The sequence below is a fragment of the Spea bombifrons genome, chromosome 10 (genome assembly GCF_027358695.1).
Source record: "Spea bombifrons isolate aSpeBom1 chromosome 10, aSpeBom1.2.pri, whole genome shotgun sequence".
Taxonomy (NCBI): domain Eukaryota; kingdom Metazoa; phylum Chordata; class Amphibia; order Anura; family Pelobatidae; genus Spea; species Spea bombifrons.
The window spans coordinates 702,842-729,822 of NC_071096.1; the positions used below are offsets into that span (position 1 = coordinate 702,842).

A 26,981-nucleotide genomic window follows, 5' to 3' on the forward strand; every position below is an offset into this window, starting at 1 on the left:
CACACACACTATATATACACTCACACACACACTATATATACACTCACACACACACACTATATATACACTCACACACACACACACTATATATACACAGACACACACACACACACACTATATATACACTCACACACACACACACACACTATATATACACTCACACACTATATATATATATATATATACACACACACACATATATATATACACTCACACATATATATACACACATATATACACACATATATACACACACACATATACACATATATATATATATACACACACACTATATACATTATATTTGCACACACACACACAAACCCCCATTACATTCTCTATAACACAATCACATCGGGGGGGGGGCAGGTAACGCCGTCGTTTCCCGGAGATACAGAAAAGCCGCTGAATTATTTCACCAAATGAAGGAAAGCGCGAGCTCTGCGGGCCGGACGCCGGGCGCTGGTATTTTAATGACTTTGATTTCCTGCCTTAACGAGCGCATCCAACGACAGCTCATTAACACCCGGAGAAGCGAAAGCTGGGGCAGATACAGAGCGCAGGGGGCAGATACAGAGCGCAGGGGGCAGATGCAGAGCGCAGGGGGCAGATGCAGAGCGCAGGGGGCAGATGCAGAGCGCAGGGGGCAGATGCAGAGCGCAGGGGGCAGGTGCAGAGCGCAGGGGGCAGATACAGAGCGCAGGGGGCAGATACAGAGCGCAGGGTGCAGATGCAGAGCGCAGGGGGCAGATGCAGAGCGCAGGGGGCAGATGCAGAGCGCAGGGGGCAGATGCAGAGCGCAGGGGGCAGATGCAGAGCGCAGGGGGCAGATGCAGAGCGCATGGGCCGCCGCTCCACCGACGGGGCAGATACAGAGCGCACGGGGCCGATGCAGAGCGCATGGGCCGCTGCTTCACCAACGGGGCAGATACAGAGCGCACGGGGCAGATACAGAGCGCATGGCTGCCGTTCCACCGACGGGGCAGATATAGAGCGCACGGGGCAGATGCAGAGCGCACGGGCTGCCGTTCCACCGACGGGGCAGATACAGAGCGCACGGGGCCACTGCTCCACCGACGGGGTAGATGCAGAGCGCACGGGGCAGAAATGATAGGAATGATTCAAGTACAGACACTGCACAAAAAAGAATCTAATGAAACCCCAGGGAGCCGCGGCTGGCCGGACCCCGTATTCCTTCAGGGCCGCTCACGGGGCCACGCATGCAGCTGATGAAATGATTGCATCGAGAAGCCTCTCTGTAAAGGCGCAGTAATAATGCGGGGTGCGCCCGTCGCATGAAATCCATCCACTGCTTTTCCTCAATAAATCTCTCTGCAGCCTTTACTTTGCAGGATTCGCCGTCGCTTTATTACAGCGCAGCAATGATAACGCTCCCGAGACAAACGAAAAGTCCCGCGATTCCCGCCGTGAGAATCTCATCGGTTTCCACAACCAGCCCCCCCTGCGCAGACGCATCCCGGATACCGCGGAGCCGTAACGCCAACGCACCCCTGGCATGCCACGTGCATGCGCCGCGCGTTACCTCTCCCCACCTCAACCTGCGGGCTGTTTATCAAAGCCTTTTATCTCCCGGGATCTGCGCGTCTGCTGCGCGTCTCCCAGGACCGGCGGCGTCTCGGACGGAGCGTACAAAGAAAATCTTTTCCTTTATTCCGCACGGCCTTGAAAGCGTTTACCCGGCGCGGGGAGCGGCGCCGCGCAGGCAGCTCTCTGTACGCCGTTCAATTATTTGTCAAACCCGCGAATGCGACGGGAGGAAGGCGGCTTATTTTGTCCGTTTTCAGGTTTTTTGCCGCAGTAAAAGCCATTTAGCGGGAAGTCGGCGGCTCCAGCTGTTGGGAAGACGCGGAGACGGACCGGTAATGGCACAGCTGATGCCGGATTACCATCTGCAGCGAGCGCCCGCGCAGGCTTTTAGCGGGAAGACCTATTTTTGTTATTAAAGCCATAATTGCGATGCCGGGAAGCCGCATGCAGGTGGATTCGCATTTTGGAGAACCTGCGTCTCCCGGTAACGGCTCTAATATAATTAATTACTGCGGCTCGCACCGGATTTAGGGGAACAGCGCAGATTATCGGGGCGACAAAAACGGGATATTAAAAACCCCAAAACAGGGAAAACGATAGAAAGCGGCAAATAAACCCATTTCTGGGCCGGTCGGCTTTTATCATTCATTCAGAATTAGAGCGTAAGCTCCCAGGGTTACCCTGAAACTCCATTAATGAGAGCGCGGAGGCAGCAGGAAGCGTCCGCTGCGCGTTTCCCTGCACATTATTGCACAGGAGACCCCAAACGATGCGCATGTTCACAGCGGCGTTATATAACGGATTGTTTTATTGCAGATCAGAGAGCGGCCGCGGCCCCAATAAATCCCGCGGGGCATCACCGACAGCGACTCCGGCGGTAACCCGGGGGCCGACCGCGCATGCGCCGATCATTAAAGGCCATTTTCACTCACCAATATTTACGCCTAAACCCCTCCAACCATTTGATGCGATGTTAACCCAATATATGCCATACCCCACTAGGGGAATTCTGATGGCTTTCTGCGGCTTTTCCGAACCTTGCGCATGAACGTGTCTGCTCAGAACCGTGTGCAGCTGTCAGACGGGGAGAGCTAAGTGGCCAGACGTGTTCATGTACATGCGCGGTACGCAGCAGGCTGCGCGTCACAGATTCAGGGCATTTCACACTTTTTCTAGGTAAAGGATCCAGAACTCAACTTCCAGGCCTCTGTCTCCACTCGCAGGCAGCGGCAATAGTCCACGGGGGCCTAATCCCGGCCCTGCAGCGTGGGTGGGGAGGTCAGCGGCAAGGACGGTTACTATTAGAGAGCCGGTATAAAATCACCAAAACATTCACTCATACCTAAGCCTGCGTGTGCTGAGCCAGACCACGATATGACACGGCCTGGCATTCAGGGGCCGACGCGGCGTGGCATTCAGGAGGCCGACGCGGCGTGGCATTCAGGGGGCCGACGCGGCGTGGCATTCAGGGGGCCGACGCGGCGTGGCATTCAGGGGGCCGACGCGGCGTGGCATTCAGGGGGCCGACGCGGCGTGGCATTCAGGGGCCACCACTCCTAGAACCAACATCCAACGCGTTCCTAGAGACAGGGACTGCTGCGTCACAATCTGGGCTTCGGAGCTAGCAATCCGAGAGATAACAGCTGAAAGACGCCACGGACAGGCGCCCCCCCACCGACAGGCGGCCCCCCACGGACAGGCTGGATTTTCCGCGTTACTTGCAGTCCTGGGAGTTGGGATTCAAAGGAGGGCTGAAAACCAAGATCCGCTGCGGGCTCCGGTATTTATTATCCACTGCCGGGGGACTCGCAATCGCTTTTAAAGCCGAAGTAGTACGTATCGGGTGGGGGGACACAGCAACAGACGCCCAGAAGGCTAAATAAGCAGCATGAGCCAGTTTGGTTCTTCCCTGCAGCCCCCCCCCAATATAAGGGTCTGATCGGCCCCCTTATCTACGCCTCACATCGCTGGTAATCGAGAACGCGGGGGGGGGGGCGCTGGCCTCACTCGCCCCGCCAGCAGAACAAAAAGGAAACTCACCTGAGAGGTAACAGCGCCGGAGCGACACGAGCAGCTCTACGCACAGAACCGCGTCCAGTAAAATGACATCACGCGGCGCCCTCACGGGGCAAAGAGGCAGAAGCGAGTCCGAGCCGCCGATACGGCAGAACGTCGAAGCCCCCGGGAAGCGTCCGAATGAAAGCCAGGAGCAGCGGGAGGCGAGGTTCAGAGGTCAGCGCCTGCGAGGGGCAGGAACGAGCGGAGACACGGGTGCGAGGAGCAGGAATGAGCGGAGTGTGAGCGGAGACACGGGTGCGAGGGGCAGGAATGAGCGGAGTGTGAGCGGAGACACGGGTGCGAGGAGCAGGAATGAGCGGAGTGCGAGTGGAGACACGGGTGTGAGGGGCAGGAATAAGCGGAGTGCAAGGGGCAGGAATGAGCGGAGTGCGAGGGGCAGGAACAAGCGGAGACACGGGTGCGAGGGGCAGGAACGAGTGGAGTGCGAGGGGCAGGAACGAGCGGAGTGCGAGCAGAGACACGGGTGCGAGGGGCAGGAACAAGCGGAGTGCGAGCGGAGACACGGGTGCGAGGGGCAGGAACGAGCGGAGTGCGAGCGGAGACACGGGTGCGAGGGGCAGGAACAAGCGGAGTGCGAGCGGAGACACGGGTGCGAGGGGCAGGAACGAGCGGAGTGCGAGCGGAGACACGGGTGCGAGGGGCAGGAACGAGCGCCTGTGTGCAGCAGCTGACTCGCGGCCGGAGATCGCGCATGCCGTGGAATGCTTGCAATCTCTGCTATGAGAGGGTTTTTCAGGACCGACTTGAAAATCCAGTTTAATTCTCCATGCGGTTGGTTCCCCGGGAGCTCCGCGCACGCCCTCCGCACGGCACCCCGCTGCACTTATTTCAGCAAAAAATAACCTTGCACTTGAACTCAGGTCAGCGAAGCCGCATCCCGGATAACGCCGGAGAACGAGCGGGGCGGAAAAACAAAAAAAGGGCGAAAGATTTGCTTTTCTGCTGCGGAGGTTTTTCCTCCAAATCGGCAAATCTCCCTGACCCGAGAATACGACGGCCGGTGCACTGAAACTACAACACCCAGAACCCCCGGCAGATCGACCCCCATCGGCCCCCCGTTTCTCCTGCTGTAACGACTCAAACCTTAATCAGTCGTTGGTCTCGTCTTAGATTCAGGAGCCGTATGTCTATCCCATGCATGTTTAATACCCTCACTGTATCACCCTCTACCACTTCTGCCGGGAGGTTGTTCCACTTATCTACCACCCTCTCAGTAATTTGATTTACAATAAATAAGGTGCACAGGACACGGACAGAAATATTTGTGGATTTTTGTGTATTTGTAACGCCTCGTAACCTTTGACATTCTAATTATTACGTGCGACCTTTAACCCCGAGACACGGGTGCGAGGGGCGCGTAAATTCTAATTATTACGGGTGCTTCAGAAGTTCTGGGAGGCAGAGAAGGGGGCGGGGCCAAGACAGACAAAATGGCTCCGTACGCCTGGGGGTTTAAAATGAAAACGAGAAAAGCGATTTACTGAAAACAACCAAACGGGACAAACAATCCGGAATTTAACGTATGGAGCGAAACGTTCAGGAGAAAAAAATAAATAAATATATAGATGTTTCACAGAACTTGCGTCTGATTGGTTAATATTTTGTAAACAACGTTAGGGCGGCTATATATATATATATATATATATATATATATATATATATATATATATATATATATATATATATATATATATATATATATATATATATATATATATATATATATATATATATATATATATATATATATATATATATATATATATATATAGGATATACACAGATATACATACTGGTGTAGGACTCGAGACATCGGCCGCGTGTATATAATATATATATATATATATACTGGTGTAGTACTCGAGACATCGGCTGCGTGTATATATTATATATACATACCGGTGTAGGACTCGAGACATCGGCCGCGTGTATATATTATATATACTGGTGTAGGACTCGAGACATCGGCCGCGTGTATATATTATATATACATACCGGTGTAGGACTCGAGACATCGGCCGCGTGTATATATTATATATACTGGTGTAGGACTCGAGACATCGGCCGCGTGTATATATTATATATACATACCGGTGTAGGACTCGAGACATCGGCCGCGTGTATATATTATATATACTGGTGTAGGACTCGAGACATCGGCCGCGTGTATATATTATATATATACACATACTGGTGTAGGACTCGAGACATCGGCCGCGTGTATATATTATATATATACATACTGGTGTAGGACTGGAGACATCGGCCGCGTGTATATATTATATATATACATACTGGTGTAGGACTGGAGACATCGGCCGCGTGTATATATTATATATATACATACTGGTGTAGGACTGGAGACATCGGCCGCGTGTATATATTATATATACACCGGTGTAGGACTCGAGACATCGGACGCGTGTATATATTATATATTATATATATACATACTGGTGTAGGACTCGAGACATCGGCCGCGTGTATATATTATATATTATATATATACATACTGGTGTAGGACTGGAGACATCGGCCGCGTGTATATATTATATATACACCGGTGTAGGACTCGAGACATCGGACGCGTGTATATATTATATATATATACACCGGTGTAGGACTCGAGACATCGGCCGCGTGTATATATTATATATATACATACTGGTGTAGGACTCGAGACATCGGCCGCGTGTATATATTATATATATACATACTGGTGTAGGACTCGAGACATCGGACGCGTGTATATATTATATATATATACACCGGTGTAGGACTCGAGACATCGGCCGCGTGTATATATTATATATACACCGGTGTAGGACTCGAGACATCGGACGCGTGTATATATTATATATATACATACTGGTGTAGGACTCGAGACATCGGACGCGTGTATATATTATATATATACATACTGGTGTAGGACTCGAGACCTCGGCCGCGTGTATATATTATATATATACATACTGGTGTAGGACTCGAGACATCGGCCGCGTGTATATATTATATATATATACTGGTGTAGGACTCGAGACATCGGCCGCGTGTATATATTATATATATATATACATACCGGTGTAGGACTCGAGACCTCGGCCGCGTGTATATATTATATATATATATATACTGGTGTAGGACTCGAGACATCGGCCGCGTGTATATATTATATATATATACATACCGGTGTAGGACTCGAGACCTCGGCCGCGTGTATATATTATATATATATATATATACTGGTGTAGGACTCGAGACATCGGCCGCGTGTATATATTATATATATATATACCGGTGTAGGACTCGAGACATCGGCCGCGTGTATATATTATATATATATATACCGGTGTAGGACTCGAGACATCGGACGCGTGTATATATATATATATACCGGTGTAGGACTCGAGACCTCGGCCGCGTCCTTCATGTTCCAGCACAATGACTTATTGTAAGAGTAGATTTCTCAGCGACCTGCCGAGCCCCCGGAGACGCGTTCTATTTATATTATATTATATATACACCGCACGCGGGCCGCGCGATACGAGCCTCGGCCCCCCGGAGACTCCCAGCGCCTAGAAAGCTGTATCGGGAAGTCGGCTTGCTGCACAGGTCTCGGAAGGCTCTTCATTGGAACTCATTTCGCAATCACTGGATCCGCCAAACCCTTATCTGGTGACATCACTCCGGTTAACCCTTCAGTGTCCAGGCAGTGTTCCGCGCAGCCTGCCGTGGAGCACACGGCCCTCTCCATTCATGGCGTTTTCCTCTCGTTTCATTAAATCGCAGCTTTATCCGGAGGAAGCGATTTGTGCCGCGATGGGAAAAATCCATCCCCGCGCTTTGAAGTTACCTTTCGCTCTGTCCCAGCTTCAAAGCGCCCAACGAATGAATAAAACACGAGCTTTCCGCTGAATAGAGGAGCTCGGGGGCCAAACCGCGTTTAACCCCTTAAATGGGGCCGAGTTTAGGATAATGGGTTTAGCGGATTCACCAAATTATTATTAAGCGTTATTAACTCCATCGCTTCTGCCGAGATATTGGAAATCCCCCAACGTCCCGGCTATCGGGGGGCGAATAACAAAACGTTCCAAAACCGGGCCGATTACGCATGTTATTAATTATTACATTTATTCATTATTATTAATTATTATTATTATATTTATTATTATCATCTCGGGGTTCTGGGGAAGATGGGGTTAAACGCCATCGCAATAAATAATCCTTAAAGGTTTAGAATTTTTCTTTTTTTGTGATTTGCCGTTCTTTTGCACATATTGAATATTCTTGTCTTTTTTTGGCACGTATGACATGTATTTTGCCGAAACCCCCCCTTCCCTGTTTTTCCTCCCCTTCTATGCCGTTAAATTCAGAAATGCTTTTGTAGTTACTATGCATCAAATAATATTATTGGTTACAAACATTTAAAAAAACTTTAATACAAATATTTGCTAAAAACAACAACAACAAAAAAAACCCACGGAGGAGGAAGCAGCAGCCAAAGCGCAGCCCCCCCCCCCCCCCGGAAAGCTGCCGGTTACACGAGCCGTTTACAAGCTGTGATAATATTAAAAGCCCCCCCAGGCAATACGGTGAAACGCGGCTCGTGTCCGGCCCCTCGATGCCCACCGTGCACCATGATGGGCTAAAAACCACCACCGCAGGGCAACAGGCAGCTGAAGACTACCTCTTTAACCCGCTTCGCGTGGAGCTGCTGGGAGGCGGATCTGGAAGAATCCGCTCGGGGTTTAAACAGTAAGGATCGTTTCTACGAAACAACGTGGCAGATTGCGTCCACGTCGCAGGCGATGAGAGTTTGATTTTGACAGGTGGTTACACGGCTGCGCCTTCCAGCGATGCTCCCCAGAAACACTGTCGAGACAACGACCCAAAGTTAACCCCTCGTGCCCCACACCAGCAAAGCGAGATTTACACCAACTGGGGCGAAGGCAGCGGAGCGCGTCCCGCTCACCCAGAACACGACCCAAACAAGCAAGCGCCCTCCGTGCGACCTTTAACCCCGAGCGCAAACCGCTTCTCCGGGCCGGGGAACGCCGGGGCGCGTTAGAGAGTCGCACTCCGCAAACAGCAAGTGACGGACGGCACGGATTCGTTTCATGACAAGCCGTTCCGGGGGGGGATGGGTGAATCCCACCCGCCGTTCCCCCGGAAGTTTTTTTTATATTGTTTTCACACATTTATGAGTTTTTCGGCCCGTTTTATGTATACTTAGTTGCCGGCTTCCCGTGCTGCGCGGACGCGATATACGTACGATGCGCCTCGAGTCCCGAGATACAGTCACTAGAGAACGAAAGCGCCCCCCCCCCGAGCTTCAGTTATTACAAGTTAAACCTTTTTCTTTCAAACACCCGCGTTCAATTAAAAGCCGTCCGCCGGGGCCGGAGCGATGAAAGCCGTTCTAATTTATACTCCTAATCATGCCGTAAACAAGCGATTGCCGAACGCGCCGGCGTCCTTTAAATCATTATTTCGCCCGTAGTAACCGGGCGCGGGGTATTCATGGAAGACAATACCGGCTTTATGTGGCGTCCGCACCGTGGGGTCCAGACCCCCGTTAATTGCGTTTGATGCGCGATCGGGGAGGACAAAGGGACTTCTTTTTTTGTCGCATCTCCATTTAATAAGACCAATGGCGGGGGGGGGGATTAGCCGCATTAATTAATGGCAATAATTAGCAGCGTTAGGAGCACAATAAGTGTATATCAGAGGGGGGGGGGTTACATACGGCCATTTCACCGGGGGGGGGTTCATTTGGTCTGAAAGTAACTTTTACCCCAATGTAGGGCAAATAACCTGGAGAAGAAGCAGCTCATTCACCCCAAACCCCACCCCCGCGCCATGCGATGAAGGGACGTCCGACAGGCTCTCGGGTTAGGAGTTTAAAGCGAAACGCGTGTCCGCCGCCCAGCGTCCGCTCCTTCTCTACAAGGAAATATTATTATTATTAATAAATGCCCTCACGTTACCACGGGACCGGCGGTCCTACCGCCCCTGCAGGCAGCAGATTTCAACAAATAAACTCCCCACCCGCAAGGAAAAAACCCTTTATTTTGCTATGACATCATCACCTCGCCGTTTGTATACAGAAACGGGGCGGCGGAATCAGAGAGGAAGCCATCAAAACCTGGATTTCCTCTTTGGGGTCGGAGCCAAGAACTGGCGGCGGTTTCCTGAATGGCCGCGGCGCTCGCGCGTTACACGGTTTACTGCTCGAGAACCACGCGGGAGCGCTCCAGAATTCCCGATCAGATCTAGAACCGGCCGCAGACAGAGATCACGCACCCGCTTCGTTTACTTCTTAATACGGGGCTTTATTTTGTAGCGGTGCGTCCCGCGTGCCGCCGCCGGTGCTCTGTATACACGGAGCGTTTAGAAAAGAACATCTTTCTTTATAATAAAACCCTTTTTTGGGTAGTAGAAGAGCTTCGGTCTCCACACCCGCTGGGCGGCCGGGCACCGCAGAGGACGGCCAGGTAAACGATCGGAGCGGCGGTTCGACGTCCCGGTAACCGGCGCGGATACGGATGAGTCTTTTAACGAATGGCCGTCACGTAGCGTTGTGGTTTCGTGGAAAGACGTTCTGTGATCCGGGTGACAAATGGCTGCGGAGCCCCCGCTGGGCACCCGGGGCACTCTGACAGCGATCATCACAGAAATCTGTAACTTTGGAGGCTGTCAAATAACCAGAAATCCCCCCAAGCGCAGGGGCGCAGTCAGACGGGACCCGGATACCGGCGTTCGCTGTAACGTTTCTCGCAGTCAGGAATGAATCCGCTTCGGAGCCAAATGAGCTGAAAGCCCTCAGAAGCGCGCAGCGGGGGGGGGGGGGGGTTATGGTTTTTATTCCATAATTATTGCATTCGGCAGACAAACAGCCGCAAAATACTTTAATCAACAGTAGAGGCCGACATCCATTATTTAGAAACGATACTCATTCGAGAGCAGCTGCGTAAAACAAGGGGCCGCATCCACAAACTCCGTACTCAACGCGTGCTACCCCCCACTACCCCCCCCGCTCCGGAGCAATAACCCCCCACTACCCCCCCGCTCCGGAGCAATAACCCCCCGCTACCCCCCCCGCTCCGGAGCAATAACCTGCCCCTGCTCCCCAGCAGTAACCCTCCGCTACCCCCCCACTCCCGAGCAATAACCTGCCCCCGGCCTTTTAAACCATTTCCCCCGTCCAGAAAGAACCCCGGGCCCGTTATGCAGCTTGCCTGCGTATGATTGGGGTATTAACCCCGAGAGCTTGCCTGACTCCCCATTCCCTCTTAATATTCATTCACGGCGCCACTCATCACGTCGGAGGCAGATTTCCAATATTTCTCACTTTCGGGACAAATGTCTGTAAATTCTGTAGGGGGACACAGGGGGGGGGGCACGGGACACGGTGGGGGGGTCACGGGACACGGTGGGGGCCACAGGACGCTGTAACGTATGTCGATTAAAATAAACTCTAGAACCTCTGACAAGCGAAACGTTCCAGCTCCGTTCCCCTCACGCAGGATCGGCCCCTCTTGCCCTCCCAATCAGTTCACGGTCCCCCTGCACTTTATTATCTACCCCCTTCATCCAACGAACAAATCCCCATGTCTTGTTTCAAGTGCGTTCAGGTACGCAGGGGGTTAACGCCGATAGCTGCGGTCCCCTGGGCCTTTGCTGGCTGCAAGTTCCGTCACGTCCTCCGTGGGGCATGATGGGACTTGTCCTCCCTCCAGCCGCTGTACGGGGGGAACACGGCAAGCTCCGGGCACGGCCATGTCTGTGAGAGCGCAGGAGTGGGGACCCCATAAAGCCCTGGGCCTTGTATAAATCATATAGCGGATGCCATCTGTAAAACGCGACTCATGGAAACGCTTCAGTGGGGTTGCAGGGTCTGCTTCCCTCCAACAGGAAGTCGTCACACCATCGCCATGATGTCACACCGCAAAGCAGCGAACAGGAAGCATCACATCACCGGGGGGCAGACTCGGCCGATACCGGCACCAACCAAAACCCGACGGCGCTCTTATAATAAACATGACAGAGGCGCTGAATTGAAGCGTCTGCAGCGAGGTCCAGCTCGTGAACGCGGGGTTAATAGATAGGGCCGGGGGGGGGGCAGGAAGGAGTTAAGGGAAAGCCGAGGTCGAAGTGCGTCTGGCTGGCAGCCTCGGTGGCTCGGCGCGGTGGCAGTTGGTTAGGATGACGTCAGTGGCTCCCGTCCAGCGCTGAAGCTGCCGCTGGCTGCCGGCGGGAAGCAAACCTTCTCCATACAAAGGAAAATCGGCCTTTGTCTGAGTTCGGGGCAGGAGGGAAAGCGGCCCCCCGGCCCCCGCTCGAGGAAACTAAGGACCCCCTTATACGGCAGATACGGGGCCAGGGTCCGCAGCGGGGTACATTTCATACAAACATATAGGAAGAGACATCCCAGAACTCCCCAGCGGGGGCCCGGGTGGGCCGTGTTCTATCACACGGTAACGCTCGGTAACGCCCCCCGCTGCCGAGAGCCACGCTCGCCTCTCCCGTGTCAAACATTTTTTTGCGGCCAAACTTATTTTTAAAAAACCTGGCGCCCCTTTCCAGACCCCACCGGCCGCCCGCATCCACCGCCCAGCAGCGGCCGCCCCAAAACATCACATTATGCTTCATTTCCAGCAGAAGGCAAATAAACGGGTTTAACCCTCCCGTGCCGGTGTTATCAGGCCCGCCGCCACGCACATGCGGCAGGAGATAACGCGCACCTTTCATCCGCCGAGTCTTGGCATGACTTCTGTAAACAATGCGTTCGATCGGCTGCACCGAAGCAGCTAACGGGACGCAAGAAACCGGAGCGGAGCTTCGCTGGGTTCCCAGACACGTCGCCTCCTCTCCGGACAGCAAAGTGTTAAAGGTTTTACTCCTCTCTAAGCCGGAGTTTTCCTTATTAGGAAATTGTTTTGATGCGTTTTGCGTGGAGCGGCTGCTGGTTGCACCGCGACGGCGAGGACGGGCTGCAGAGGGGTTTATTCAGGGGCAAAGAGAAAGACTTTTCAAACTGGTTCTTTAACCCTTGGGGCCCTGCGCGGCGGGGCAAACACACCGGGACGGACCCCGCGATTACAATAGCCTCAGGCTATTTTCCATCCATCTTTATGAGAGAGAGGGGAGAGGAGAGAGAAGAAGAGAGAGAGAGAGAGAGACGAAGAGAGAGACGCTCGGGGGGACAGAGCTCGACGAGAGTCCCGCAGAACACAAGTCACAGCTACGGAAACGAAACACAAGCCCAGACACACAGGGCGCCGGGGGGGGGGCAGTGAGCATTAACATGCCGGGGGGGTTAGGGGTAGAATAACCGCGCGACCCCAACAAGTGACGGCTAGAAGGTCCGAGATGCCAGCCAGAGCTGGGGGGATCTCGGCGGCAGTCGGCAGCTTTGGAAGTCTCGGGACAAACGGGGCTCCATGTTTCGCATTCCAGCGACACGTCAGGAGATCGTGTCGTCTTCCTCCTACAGCATCCCAAATCTTAGAGAATTAGACTTCCCTCCTTAAATAAATAGAGAGCGAGCGAGAGCTGCGACAGATAGAGACGTTTAGAAGGATTTATTAAACCTGCTTTAGATTGTCTTTCGGCCCCTGTGCCGTTTTTCAGGACAGCCTCTGTTTCTGACCAAGATAATAACCGAAACCTTTAGAAAATCTGCCAAATAAGTGAAAATAGACGCTGAACGCGTAAACGCAGCTTCTCGCTCTATTCCCTCTCCCGGAGACCGTCCTCCCAAACCAAAGCACCAGCCACAAAAAGGTGGCAGCGGCCGCAGCGCGTCGCAGGGCTCACAATCTGCCGATCGCTTATCTGCAGCACGTATGGAGCATATGGCGGCAGAGCGGGCGGAAGCTGCCGGCCGGCGCCCCGGGAACACGCAGGGCCGTCCCCGTCGCATTTCCACATCTGAAAGGTCACCGTGGGCTCGCTGCTCGCATGTTTATTATTTTCCAGGTAAGGAAGGAGTCGCCAGATGTCAGATTCATCAGCAATGCAGATTTAACCCTTCCCGCGCCAAGAAGAAAACTGCACTCCATATTAACCCCCGGCTCACTAACAAGACCTAGCCCCTCACAGGTATATAGCACGAGGTAGCCCCTGGCACCCAACAGGTTAATGCAACGACCACTTCACTTCTAAAGTACCAGATCTGCATGTCTGTTTCTACTTAACCCTTCGCATGTGAAGCATTAACACACATGCTCATCTGGTACCAAAAGGGTTAAGCGCCCCAAGCAGGCTCATGTCTACTGCCCCTCCCCCTGATATCTTTAACCCTCCGTGTGTCACCGGTGCACCAATTAGTAGAGAAATTTGGTGGGTCGGCACGGTAACGCAGAGGCTTTCCATTCAAGGGGAAAACATGCGATTTCCAAGTAAAAGCCCCGATATTAACAACATAACGACTAAAAATGACATCAGACACAGAAGGCTCTTTCTCAACAAGCTAACAATCAAAGAGAGTTTTCTGGATTATACAAGAACGGGGATTTAAATAAAAGAAGAAAAGAAAGAAATCGCATTCGTAACACTATTTCCCCCCCAATGCTAATAAATATGCTTAGAAACCACAGGCTGTTACAGGCAGCTCGGCGCCTCAAGGGGTTAATGAGCGAAGCCAAAGCCGGGATCCAGACAATGCGAGCTGAAAAGACACCTGGCCTCTTTATCCTGCGCCGGGCGCCTTCTCCTCCCGGCGGCAGATCAAGTCGGGGCTTTTTTTTCCCCCCACATCCCCCAAAAACGCACAGGGGGCCATTCATTCACAAAACACGCAACCCAACGCGGAAACATTTCACCTGTTACAAAGTAACGAGTCGTAAGCAGGCCATGCAACGCAGGAAATCTCCATAAGTAGTATGTTTGCCAGCATTTAAAATGAGAGAAAGACGCATGCCCTGCACCCAGGAATAAACACCCAGCCGATGGGCTCCAAGGGCGCCCGACGCAGCCAGCGACAGGACTCAAGGGGTTAAACGAAGCTTTATGGAATTAGGGGAAAGCGCTCTTTTCAGGGCCCCTAGGGATATTAACCCCACAGCGGGCCCTTCCCCAGTTACAGAATGCAGCCGACCGGCGTTTGCGGGGTCACACGAGTTTAATGCGAGGTCCGGAACAAGAAAGAATGAGCAGCCGGGATCCAGCGGGGAGTCCTGCAGTCACGCAGCACCCACACGGTTAATCACGACGCTCTCTCCAGGAGACCACGACCGGGGGTACTAAGGAGGCAGAGAAAAGCCCCGGGCGCCAACCTCACACACGTCAAACAGGCTGCAGCGCCAGGCGCCACACGCAAGCCCCCAACACGCAAGCCCCCGACACGCGAGCCCCCGACACGCTCCAAAGTTTAGGGACTGATAATTCGGTGATTCTCCCCCTTCGGGAAAATGTTCAGTTTTGGTTAAAAGGCTTTTCGTGAATTAACAGATTTTTACTTAAAAAAGGCTTAAACACCCTCCTATTCTCACACAGGATTTAGGGGCAGCCAATCAGAAGAGGGGAAACGCGTTCCGCACGCAAGAAGTAACGAATCATTATTAAAATCTATACTGCGCGCAACGGGTAATGCAACGGAAAATGCATCATAGAAAGTGACGGCAGATAAGAACCAGTAGGCCCATCCGGTCTGCATCATTCATAATGTTTTACTGCATGCAACAGGTAATGCATTATTATTAATAATACGGTTTACTCCATGCGGCAGGTAATGCAGTATTATCATTAAACTCTATTTTATTGCATGCGGCAAGTATTATATTTTTAATAAAATCTGTTTTTTACCGCATGCAACAGGTAATGCAACAGAAACGCGTTATTATTAAACTCCATTTTACCGCATGCAACAGGTAATGCGACAAATGCATTATTAAAATCCATTTTACTGCATGCAACAGGTAATGCGACAAATGCATTATTATTAAAATCCATTTTACAGCATGCAACAGGTAATGCGACAAATGCATTATTAAACTCCATTTTACTGCATGCAACAGGTAATGCGACAAATGCATTATTATTATTAAACTCCATTTTACTGCATGCAACAGGTAATGCGACAAATGCATTATTATTATTAAAATCCATTTTACTGCACGCAACAATCTGTTTTAGTAACAGCCGCTGATCTGCGTAATATCGCTAACAGCAGATTATCGTCAGTCCATGCGACAAGCTCTTCATTTTCTAACCTGCGACGTCTCCTCTTCGTTACCGTAAATTATTTACAAAGGATTAGGATCGGTAAGGAATCCGAATCAATGCCTTTCCAACCACACAGCTCACAATCTACAGAGCCCCAGCCGAGGGCCACAGAGCCAAGTAACGCGTCATCAAATCAACCAAAAGCGCGGGCAGCGCAGATAGCGAGCAACATGCGCTAAACCAGCGTTTGGGAAATACATGCGTCATCAGGACAGATGAGACGGGTCACAACAATTAGCGCGACCTGCGGGAAAAGAACGGACGCCCAGGGGCCCGGCCTTAAAATCACACGGATATCTTTAATAAAGAGAGGTCTCTGCGGAGCGCGCAGTGAAACGCGCAGGAAAACGGCCCTTAACGCGTTCACAGCGGCTACACGACGGCGTCGCTGAACACAGCCCGGGACTCAGGACGACAAATAACGAAAACCCCGACCCAGCACTAAACCACGAGTAACCCATCACCCTCAGCCGGCAGAACACCTGTTTCCAGAAGCATTTCTTTCCGTGGATCTCAGGATTGCCCCCCGTCCAAGAACCAAGACGGTGAAATCGCCTTAAATGGAGATTTTTGATACTTCAAGCAGGAAACGGGAGCAGCCGGGGGCCGGTGTCTCTCCAGAAGCGGCGGCCGCGGTAACGCTCAACGACTTTACGGCTGCAAATAAATCCAGGCGCTTGTTTATTGCACACAAAGGGCGGCCCCGGGGGACACGCTTCGGCATTACGGAGAAAAAAAACCTTTTAAATACATTTTATATAAATAAAAAAAGAAACGGGCGAGTAACACCCGCCGCGACTCAACCCCCCCGAAAACAATCCGCATAATAAAGAGCGAGCTCTGCAGCCAAACTCACGGAACCTCCAATAACACATAAATCCACAACAACCACAACAGATAAAACAGAGAGCGCCGGGCACAGAGACGGCACAGAGACCTCGCCGGGCACAGAGACAGAACCGAGACCTCGCCGGGCACAGAGACCTCGCCGGGCACAGAGACAGAACCGAGACCTCGCCGGGCACAGAGACAGAACCAAGACCTCACCGGGCACAGAGACAGAACCGAGACCTCGCCGGGCACAGAGACCTCGCCGGGCACAGAGATGGCACAGCGGGCCACGGCGTGAGCTCAAAGCAAAGTCCTGATTAGTTTGCAACAAGACGAGTAAAAGGCAAGGTTTTTGCGGTCTGTTGCGCTCCGGCACACAGCGGGTTAAACGCACGGCAAGCGGCACGTCGGGGGTCCCAACCATCCCCGTTTCCAAAACAGACACCGGAACAGAAGACGTTATTAGGGGTCGGGTCACGGACCGCGTACGGAAACACACGGGGGTAAAACCCTCGCGCCGTGCAGCAACTGCCCCGCTCTGAGGGGCTTTAACTTAATGCAGCTGGGGGAGCGGCAACAGGCGGACGGGGGGGCCGCAGAGACCCTTCTATACAGAGCTTACAAACTAACGGCACGGTAAAAGACCCCGGAAGAAGCAGACGAGGGGCAAAAACACAGGGCTGTTCTCTTACCGGGAGGGGGGTGTTCCGGGCGGAATCCTGTCGGATTTGCTCCAAGTCGTCGCCGGGGATTCTGCTGACTCCGGACTCTTTTCCACTCGGAGAGGAGCGGCGGGACGGGCCCTGGAGACGGGGGCAAAGAAAACATCTCTCACTTTCATGTCTGCCCCATGCAGCCGTCAGGCAGGGCGAGTGCGGGAGACGGGGGGGGTACGGGGGGTATGTGGGGGGGGGGCAGTCTGCATCAGGGGGCAGGTTCTCCCGGCTGCTCAGAAGTTCTTCCTTCTTCTGGAAAAATGTGAAAAATGCCTCTTTTTTTTTTTCTCTGGAGCAGCGAATGTCAGAGCCGCTCGGTGACTCAGGAGGCTGCCGCTCGTCAGATCACCTCCCAACTACCTCCTCAGGGATCTCCTACCCCAGACGGGTCATTTGCAACAATTACCCTCAAATCAGGGCTACCGGCACAACGCGGCGCTCCCCACATTAGCGCTTACCCCATCTCACCCTGCAGGCGGATAATACCCGACTAACTGCCCCACAACTCACCCTGAGAGACTCTACCCCAACATCTGCCCCCAAACCTACCCTCCACAGCCCCAACCCAAAAACTTACCCCGCAGAAAGCTAACAACACAAAGATCTGCCCCAGCAGTCAGTTTACCTCACAGGCGAATCAAGTCCATTAAACATCTACCCCCGGACCTGCCTCAGCACTTCAAACACCCCTCAACATCTGCCCCAGGCCAGAACTCACCCGGCAAACTGCCCCAAACTGCTGCACCGACACAGAACTGCCCCTGCAGAGACCCAAGTGTCCCCAGAACTGCCCCGGCACACTCAAAACACCCCAAAACATTTACCTCAGCATGCAAAGTACCCCACGAGCAGCTGATAGCCCCTCCCCACTGGGTTACCCCAGCCCTCCCGGTTCCCGGCCCCATCTCACCCTGGCGCCGCTGGGCCCCGGCTGGCTGAGAGTGAGTGGGAGTGTGAGTGCGAGCGATGCTCGGAATGCGCGGAATGAGGACAGGAATGAAATGAACGTCAGGAAAGCGGAGGGCGGTGCCAGATTACGTCACGCTCCTCCCTCCCGCAGCTGCCGGGGCGGGCATACAGGGGCCGCGCCCTGACGTCACGGTGAAGCCCAAGAAGGGAGGGGGTGGGAGCTCTGATCACGTGGCGGCCAGAGCGCGGGAGCTGTCAGGGGAATCGGTCCTCGGTTTATCCCCCGTATATACCCTCCTGCCGCCTATATGTACCCCTACCCCCTTTATATACCCTCCTGCTTCCTATATATACCCCTACCCCCTGTATATACCCCTACCCCCTGTATATACCCCTACCCCCTGTATATACCCTCCTGCTTCCTATAGATACCCCTGCCTCCTGTATATGCCCTCCTGTCGCCTATAGCTACCCCTACCCCCTGTATATACCCTCCTGCCGCCTGTAGATCCCCCTACCCCCTGTATATACCCTGTAATGTAATTTTTGTTCTGCTGAAGATCCGCCGTCCCCGGGACCGATGTGACCTCGTCCATTCTCCTTATCGAGTAGTCAAGTGACCAGCGTTTGCCCCACGCGATAGCCGGAGGCGTTAATATTATACACGGTGTACAGACGGGGCATCCGCTAACTGCCTCCGTACAGCAGCCACGAAGCCGCCAATCCCACGCCCTGCCACCAAAACCTGCCACGTAACCCCACCCCCCTGTCACCAAAACCTGCCACGTAACCCCCTCCCCCTGTCACCAAAACCTGCAACGTAACCCCCTCCCCCTGTCACCAAAACCTGCAATGTAACCCCCTGTCACCAAAACCTGCCACGTAACCCCACCCCTGTCACCAAAACCTGCCACGTAACCCCACCCCCTGTCACCAAAACCTGCCACGTAACCCCCACCCCGTCACCAAAACCTGCCACGTAACCCCACCCCCGTCACCAAAACCTGCCACGTAACCCCACCCCCGTCACCAAAACCTGCCACATAGCCCCCCTGTCACCAAAACCTGCCACGTAAGTTTTTCATGTAATAATCATGTTATGGAAGCCACGGGGGCTCTTGCTTGAGTCGTGGGGGAGCATATGCCATGAATGCACATGAGGCAGAGGAGTGGAAGGGGCGACGCTGCGTTACCCCAGCCAGGGCAGAGGACTGGAAGGGGCGACGCTGCGTTACCCCCAGCCGGGGCAGCTGTACATGTTGGGTACTTCCCGCTTTATTTTCTTCTCGTGGTCTCTCTCGGCAGACGGAGCGGCGTGACACTTTCCTATCTGAAGACCACTTCAGCCAAAGAACACAAAGCATGGGAGCCCAGGAGAGCGCGCTCCGCAGCCTCGCCTCCACAATATTCCACGCGTTAACCCCTCGTCGTCCGGGTTCCAGAACATTCCAGTAAGTAACGCCGTGGCTTTTGTGTCCTGGGATGGTTTCTTGTGGTGCCCGATTCGTGTCGGATCTGCAGAACATGAAGACGATTCTCGCTGTCCCTTTAAACCCTGACATACTTCACTTACATGTGCAGCTGAAGCCCTCGGGGGCCGCAGCTGCCTGTGTTCTCTGCTGCCTACGGACAGGGGGGGGCTGCCCTCGCTTACGTTGAAAAGGCCGCAAGCTCCTCGGGGCAGACATGAAAAATCTGCCTTTTCACGTGTTTTAGGTCCTTCTCCGGAGAGCTTGCAATCTGATTGCAGAACAGGAGAGGAGTCCGTGGCCCCGTCACCGGTCGTTAAGGAATCGTTAGGAATAAGCGTGTGATGTGACACGCGTGGCCCTTCAGTCTAATCCCCCTAAAAGCTGTAAGCGGCCCCCAACGGCCACAAGAGTCTTATTAACCCTTTCCAGTTGTCAGACTATTAAAGATGGTGGCGAGGTTCTAGAACAGGAGGATCCTCTGAAATCCAATGAAGGAAAAGGGGTCGGTTTTCTGAAGTGTGTGGGGGGGGGACTCTTTCTGCCCCCTCTGAGAAGTTTGACCTTGGTCCTGACGAAGGCTTCGTGGAAACTTCTCACAATGCTCGGCGCTGCAGATAATTAAATCCCATGTGGGGAGAGATCCACGAATGGCTGCCGTCCAGATTTTAATAAAGAACAGAGAGATTTTCCTGAAGTCTTATTAATGCTTTCCAGAGTCCCGGCGTTAATAGAAACGCGGACGCCGCTGCTGCCGGGACGCCGCTGCTGCCGGGACGCGGGCTTCCCGTCCTCCCAAAAGTTTGGGGGTTTTTGCCTCCTTCTCCGTATCCGTTACTCGTGTTGTTTGCCAACAAGGGTCAGGCGAGGGTGTTTAGTATGGGGCAGTTTGGTGGCCGCGTGAAGACCTCCGCGGGACCCCTGTGTGCCCAAGGCCCAAAACACAAAGTCCTTTACATTCGCCCAACAATAGGCGTTTTCACGTCAGTGGAATAATTCTCTGCAGGGTTGAGTTGGGGGTTTGACTCCTCTTTTTCATTAAATTTTTTTTGCTTGAGAAATAATATACATTTGCACCGGAATTGCCCCTTATACCCCCCCCCCACGGTCTGCTCCCTTCCCAGCTCATATCGCCATCTAGTGGGGAGGTCACTTCGGCCTTTAAAAGCCTACAAACTGATAGCTGAAGCAGTAAAGACAGCGGAGGCGTCAGAGGATCGCAATCATTTCACATCTACGTAGAGATCACTCTTTTCCTTTACACTCTTTCCTCCCAGCCTTTTTCTTTACACTCTTTCCTCCCAGCCTTTTCCTTTACACTCTTTCCTCCCAGCCTTTTTCTTTACACTCTTTCTTCCCAGCCTTTTTCTTTACACTCTTTCCTCCCAGCCTTTTTCTTTACACTCTTTCCTCCCAGCCTTTTCCTTTACACTCTTTCCTCCCAGCCTTTTCCTTTACACTCTTTCTTTCCAGCCTTTTCCTTTACACTCTTTCCTCCCAGCCTTTTCCTTTACACTCTTTCTTTCCAGCCTTTTCCTTTACACTCTTTCCTCCCAGCCTTTTCCTTTACACTCTTTCCTCCCAGCCTTTTCCTTTACACTCTTTCCTCCCAGCCTTTTTCTTTACACTCTTTCCTCCCAGCCTTTTCCTTTACACTCTTTCTTTCCAGCCTTTTCCTTTACACTCTTTCCTCCCAGCCTTTTCCTTTACACTCTTTCTTTCCAGCCTTTTCCTTTACACTCTTTCCTCCCAGCCTTTTTCTTTACACTCTTTCTTTCCAGCCTTTTCCTTTACACTCTTTCCTCCCAGCCTTTTTCTTTACACTCTTTCCTCCCAGCCTTTTTCTTTACACTCTTTCCTCCCAGCCTTTTTCTTTACACTCTTTCCTCCCAGCCTTTTCCTTTACACTCTTTCCTCCCAGCCTTTTTCAGTTCTCGTGGATCTAGATATTGGAAAATCACCCCCCCAGAAGATATTCTGCCCCTTTCCATCACATGGTGTCGCTGCCTTTCTTCTTGGCCTCCATGTCATCGTATTCGGTATTACGGGGGGCAGCAGAGATGACGTCCCCCGACATGAGTCCGTAGCTGTCCTCTTGGAACATCGTTTGCTTTTCTTTGGCATTTCTCGCTCCCCAACCCAGAAACGGCCTTGTTGAGAACTCTAAAGCTGCTTCCGTTTGCTTCCAGCTCGGTGTTGTGCGTTTGCGGTTCGTGTTTTTTGGTAAACACGCAGATCATCCGTGACGACACGGGAAGGACCCAGCGGAGAGGGTGTTAAATGCAGCCAGTGTGCTGGCAGCCGGGAGATCACAGAGGTCTCCTTGTCTGTCCTCTTCGCCGGGATCCTCAGAGCTGCTTTTCTTATTTGCCACAAAGTATTTTGTGAGGCAGCTTCTCACGTCGAGTGTGATGTAACGTGATGTAATAAGATACATATCTGGCTCTTATTAATCAGGTGGTTGCATGTTTTTCTTTTATAAAAATACTTTTTAACCCCATAGAGTCCCCACTTTTATGATTACAAAGGCCTAGTAAAAGTAGGCAAATCAGTAGGAACATTTCCATTGGTTTCCATGGTGATCGCTCAACGTTTACAGTTTTGCCCTTGAATTGCCATAGCTGTTCCTGGCCCTATATGCCAGGGTAACGATCCTTCTAACGTGAGAGAAAGAAACCCGGCATGTGTCCCCGAGCCCCGAAGTGACCGCTCCTGCGGGATGAGCCGGCGCTTGGATAACCTGATTTGGTTGCGCATGTTTTAGGTTCCCCGCACGTCAAAGTGCAACAAAAATCCACAAGGTTGGAAATCGCAGATGAGATGCAGATCAAACGCCCCGTAAATCATATAAAGTCTTTATTAGCTGAAAAAATGTTATATGTATCTTTAGACTACGATCAGCCCCGGACAGCAGCTTCCTCTATACGTCCGGCCCCTACGGCAGGGATCCATACTGTCTGTGGTTACAGGGACCCGGCCCCCGGAGACCAAAACTCCGGCCTTAATGTGATGAAGACGGTTTTAGGTGATGGTGTTTACCTGCGGCGGGCGGTGAGACGTCTCCATCCCCAAAATGACCTGTTTTAGTTAAACGAGGGTGCGTTTGCAGCTGGAAAGATGTATTCTGTACCCGACATTCTCGCCTTTCCCCACCGTAGGTGTGAGAGAGACTCGTGCAGCGAGTGTGTGGGGGGCTTCTCTCCGTTGGCGTGCGAGGGCACTTTTTGTGTTCGCAGGGGCCACTTCTCGTTCATCTAAATAAAGGTAATCAGAAGAAAAGGACAAAATATCAGAGATCTGCTTGGGGTCGGATCCACGCTCGACGTACGTCTTCGGCGTATAGCAGCGGTGAAGCGCGTTGTCACAGCCCGACGCTGCGGCTCATTCATTACTCTGATTTACCCCGACTTATACGGCCTGGGGCAGCTTTGTCATCCTAGCAGCCTCTATCTCCTCCAAGTGACCCCGTGACCCGAGGCAATTACATAACATTGGCCCTCCCCGGCCCCCGAGGATTAATTTGGGTTGAATCTCTTTTCCCGCAGGCTCGGCGATGTCGTGAGGCTTCTCTGTCCCTTTAAACGCCGTGAGCTGCGAGTAAAGAGAGGCCGACACCGGCCGTCCCGTTCTTAGGACTACTGAGGCTTCTTGGCTGTAGGTTTTGCTGCTGTTTGATTGTCAGGATCTCCTGGGACGTTCTGTTTTGTCTTTGTGTTCCCCGGTTCCCTCGTCCGTGTTCTCGGTTCTGATGCGATGGTTTGCGCCGTGTCCGGCATCCCCCGCGCGTTCGGCTCGCAGACCCCGCCGTGGTGATGTTCCCATAGGAATGTGGCCCCTTTCCAAATCTTCTCATGAACATTAATGGTCTTGGCTCCGAGACAATCCCAGAACCCCGTCCTGGGGAAGTTTAACTAATTCCGCTCACAAAATGTATTCTGCCGAGGAAAGTCATCACTGTGAGGCCTCAACAAGCACCACGTCGCACACAGAGCCGCCTTACCGGTAGCTGCCAAATAACAGGACTGAGGGGGCAATAGAACACCACGGGAGCTCCACGCACCCATTTGCCCCCCATCCGGGCGCCGGTAACACGAGGTGTTAAGTTGTTAAAGCCGTGTATGGTTGGGCAGAATCTACCCGAATTTGTTGCCCCGTGTCAGGGAAAAGTGACGTTCGGCCCTCGCCCCAACCCACCAAAAACCAACCATTTATATATATATGCGGCGGCCAAAAAGAGCCAAGGAAACGCACGGCTGGCCCCACGGCGTCCCTCGGCTCTTACCAGACATCACATGACCTCCAGGACCCCGGAGTCCCTTCCCCTATCATATATATCCTTTATATACAATAGTCAGCGCCCGGCACAGGGGGCAGTATAGGGGGTATGTAATATACCCAGCACTGGGGGGCAGTATATGGGGGTATGTAATATACCCAGCACTGGGGGGCAGTATAGGGGCTATGTAATATACTCGGCACTGGGGGGCAGTATATGGGGGTATGTAATATACCTGGCAATGGGGGAGCAGTTTAGGGGGTATGTAATATACCCGGCACTGGGGGACAGTATAGGGGTATGTAATATACCTGGCACTGTGGGGCAGTATAGGGGGTATGTAATATACCTGGCCCTGGGGGTCAGTATAGGGGTTATGTAATATACCTGGCCCTGAGGGGCAGTAAGGAGGGTATGTAATATACCCGGCACTGGGGGGCAGTATATGGGGGTATGTAATATACCCGGCACTGGGGGGCAGTATAGGGGGTATGTAATATACCTGGCACGGGGGGGCAGTATAGGGGGTATGTAATATACCTGGCCCTGAGGGGCAGTATGGAGGGTATGTAATATACCCGGCACTGGGGGGCAGTATATGGGGGTATGTAATATACCCGGCACTGGGGGGCAGTATGGAGGGTATGTAATATACCCGGCACTGGGGGGCAGTATAGGGGGTATGTAATATACCGGGCACTGGGGGCAGTATGGAGGGCATGTAATATACCGGGCACTGGGGGGGCAGTATGTGGGGGTATGTAATATACCCGGCACTGGGGGCAGTATGGAGGGTATGTAATATACCGGGCACTGGGGGCAGTATGGAGGGTATGTAATATACCTGGCACTGGGGGGCAGTATGGAGGGTATGTGATATACCGGGCACTGGGGGCAGTATGGAGGGTATGTAATATACCTGGCACTGGGGGGCAGTATGGAGGGTATGTAATATACCAGGCACTGGGGGCAGTATGGAGGGTATGTAATATACCCGGCACTGGGGGGGGGCAGTATGAAGGGTATGTAATATACCTGGCACTGGGGGGCAGTATGGAGGGTATGTGATATACCAGGCACTGGGGGCAGTATGGAGGGTATGTAATATGGCGGGTATTAGTAACCGATGTGTAACATTTGACGGCGGGGTTGTTTCGGGGAGCTGACTCTTTTCGCAGACGTCAGCCTTTTACTCACATCCTGTCTGCAACATCTTGAACGCATTAAAATCCAGCGATCGCATTTCATCGTTTCCCAAATCAGTCGGATCTCAGCCGGATCCCCCTCGGGTTCCTTCGTTTTGGGAAATCTGAGTAGAAAGAGCGACGACGTCTTCGCCGTTATGCGTTACAAGTAAAAGCGAGTATCCTTACGTGTAAGAATGCGTGCGCGGCCGCCCTGCCCGAGCACCTCATCGCAGGGTTATTCCAAGTAATGTGAGGGTGCAGTCCCTGCCTGACACACTCAGCCTCTGCTGGGAGGCCAGTACCTGCACCCACAACCTTTTCTGTGAAGCAGTGTTACCTGAGTCCCCGGGAGGCGCTGTTTCTTGTCGGTTTCTAAGCTGCGGATTCTTGGAGCGATAATTTTAATTTTTCGGCTCTCCCCGCTAAGCGCGTTTAAGGCTTTCAGCTTCTCGAGCTGCCGGAAGGGCTCCTGCCGGTGCGAGGTCTCATTGCTTCTGATTGCGTTGTACTTAATGAAGGCAAATCTCCAGATAACGACATGGAATGGATTCACCTAATTGGGCCCTAAAATATTGCAGAAAATAGGAAAAAAAAAAGACAAAAAGGCAGGCATTTCGCTGTCATCGCGGCCTCGTGCATCAGCCGCAGGGAAAAGCGCAGTCAGGCTGACATTTGGCCCGTATTATTACTATTGTAATTTAACGGTTATTTGGGAGGCGATTACATCATTGACACGGACTGCTGGTTTATTACATAAGAGAGATGGATAAACTTTTCCTCCCCGTCTTACAGTCACCCGGCCAACAATGTGATTCCTTCTATTCACTCGTCAGTCGTGTCTTTCCAGACCCGGGACTCTGTAACAGACCGGGGATGACAGTCCGCTCCGGCGCCAAGGCCGGTGGCCGCGATAAATATACCCGGGAGGCGCCGCTGCTTTCTGACCCACCGGGCATTTTCCCGAAGCCCAGGCCGGTCCTGAAATGGCTGACTAGATAATAATGTCCGTCAACAGTGTGTATATATTATATATATATATATATATATATATATATATATACACTAGATGATAACGTCCGCAGACAGCGTATCTATATCATATTATATATATATATATATACACACTAGATAATAATGTCCGTCAACAGTGTGTATAGAATATTATATATATATATACACTAGATGATAACGTCCGCAGACAGCGTATCTATATCATATTATATATATATATATACACACTAGATAATAATGTCCGTCAACAGTGTGTATAGAATATTATATATATATATACTAGATAATAACGTCCGAAGACAGCGTATCTATATCATATTATATATATATATATACACACTAGATAATAATGTCCGTCAACAGTGTGTATATAATATTATATATATATATATATATATATATATACACTATATAATAACGTCCGCAGACAGCGTATCTATATCATATTATATATATACATATACTAGATAATAACGTCCGCAGACAGTGTATCTATATCATATTACATATATATATATATACACACACTAGATAATAATGTCCGTCAACAGTGTGTATAGAATATTATATATACATATACTAGATAATAACGTCCGCAGACAGTGTATCTATATCATATTATATCAATCCAGTTCATCCCAATGGTGTTCGGTGGGGTTGGGGTCGGGTTTTGTACGGTGTGCTGAAGGGCACATACCCCTCTTCTACTCCAGCGTGACGGCGCCAG

The 26,981-nt window shown here is 51.9% G+C and overlaps 1 protein-coding gene across 6 annotated transcripts in view; it reads right to left on the reverse strand.

Annotated features, from left to right (window-relative positions):
• Positions 1-18,427, reverse strand: part of TEAD1 (TEA domain transcription factor 1) — a 46,682-nt gene extending 28,255 nt beyond the window's left edge. For 5 of the 6 annotated variants that reach the window (XM_053448976.1, XM_053448974.1, XM_053448975.1 and 2 more), the window contains exons 1-2: positions 18,313-18,427; positions 17,379-17,489 (exon numbers count right to left, since the gene is read on the reverse strand). The gene's annotated coding sequence lies outside the window, so the exon portion shown is untranslated. Of the gene's footprint in view, positions 1-3,588; positions 3,685-17,378; positions 17,490-18,312 lie in introns of those variants that run through there. The other variant, XM_053448971.1, reaches the window with a different exon arrangement.
• Positions 18,428-26,981: the final 8,554 nt, after the last annotated feature.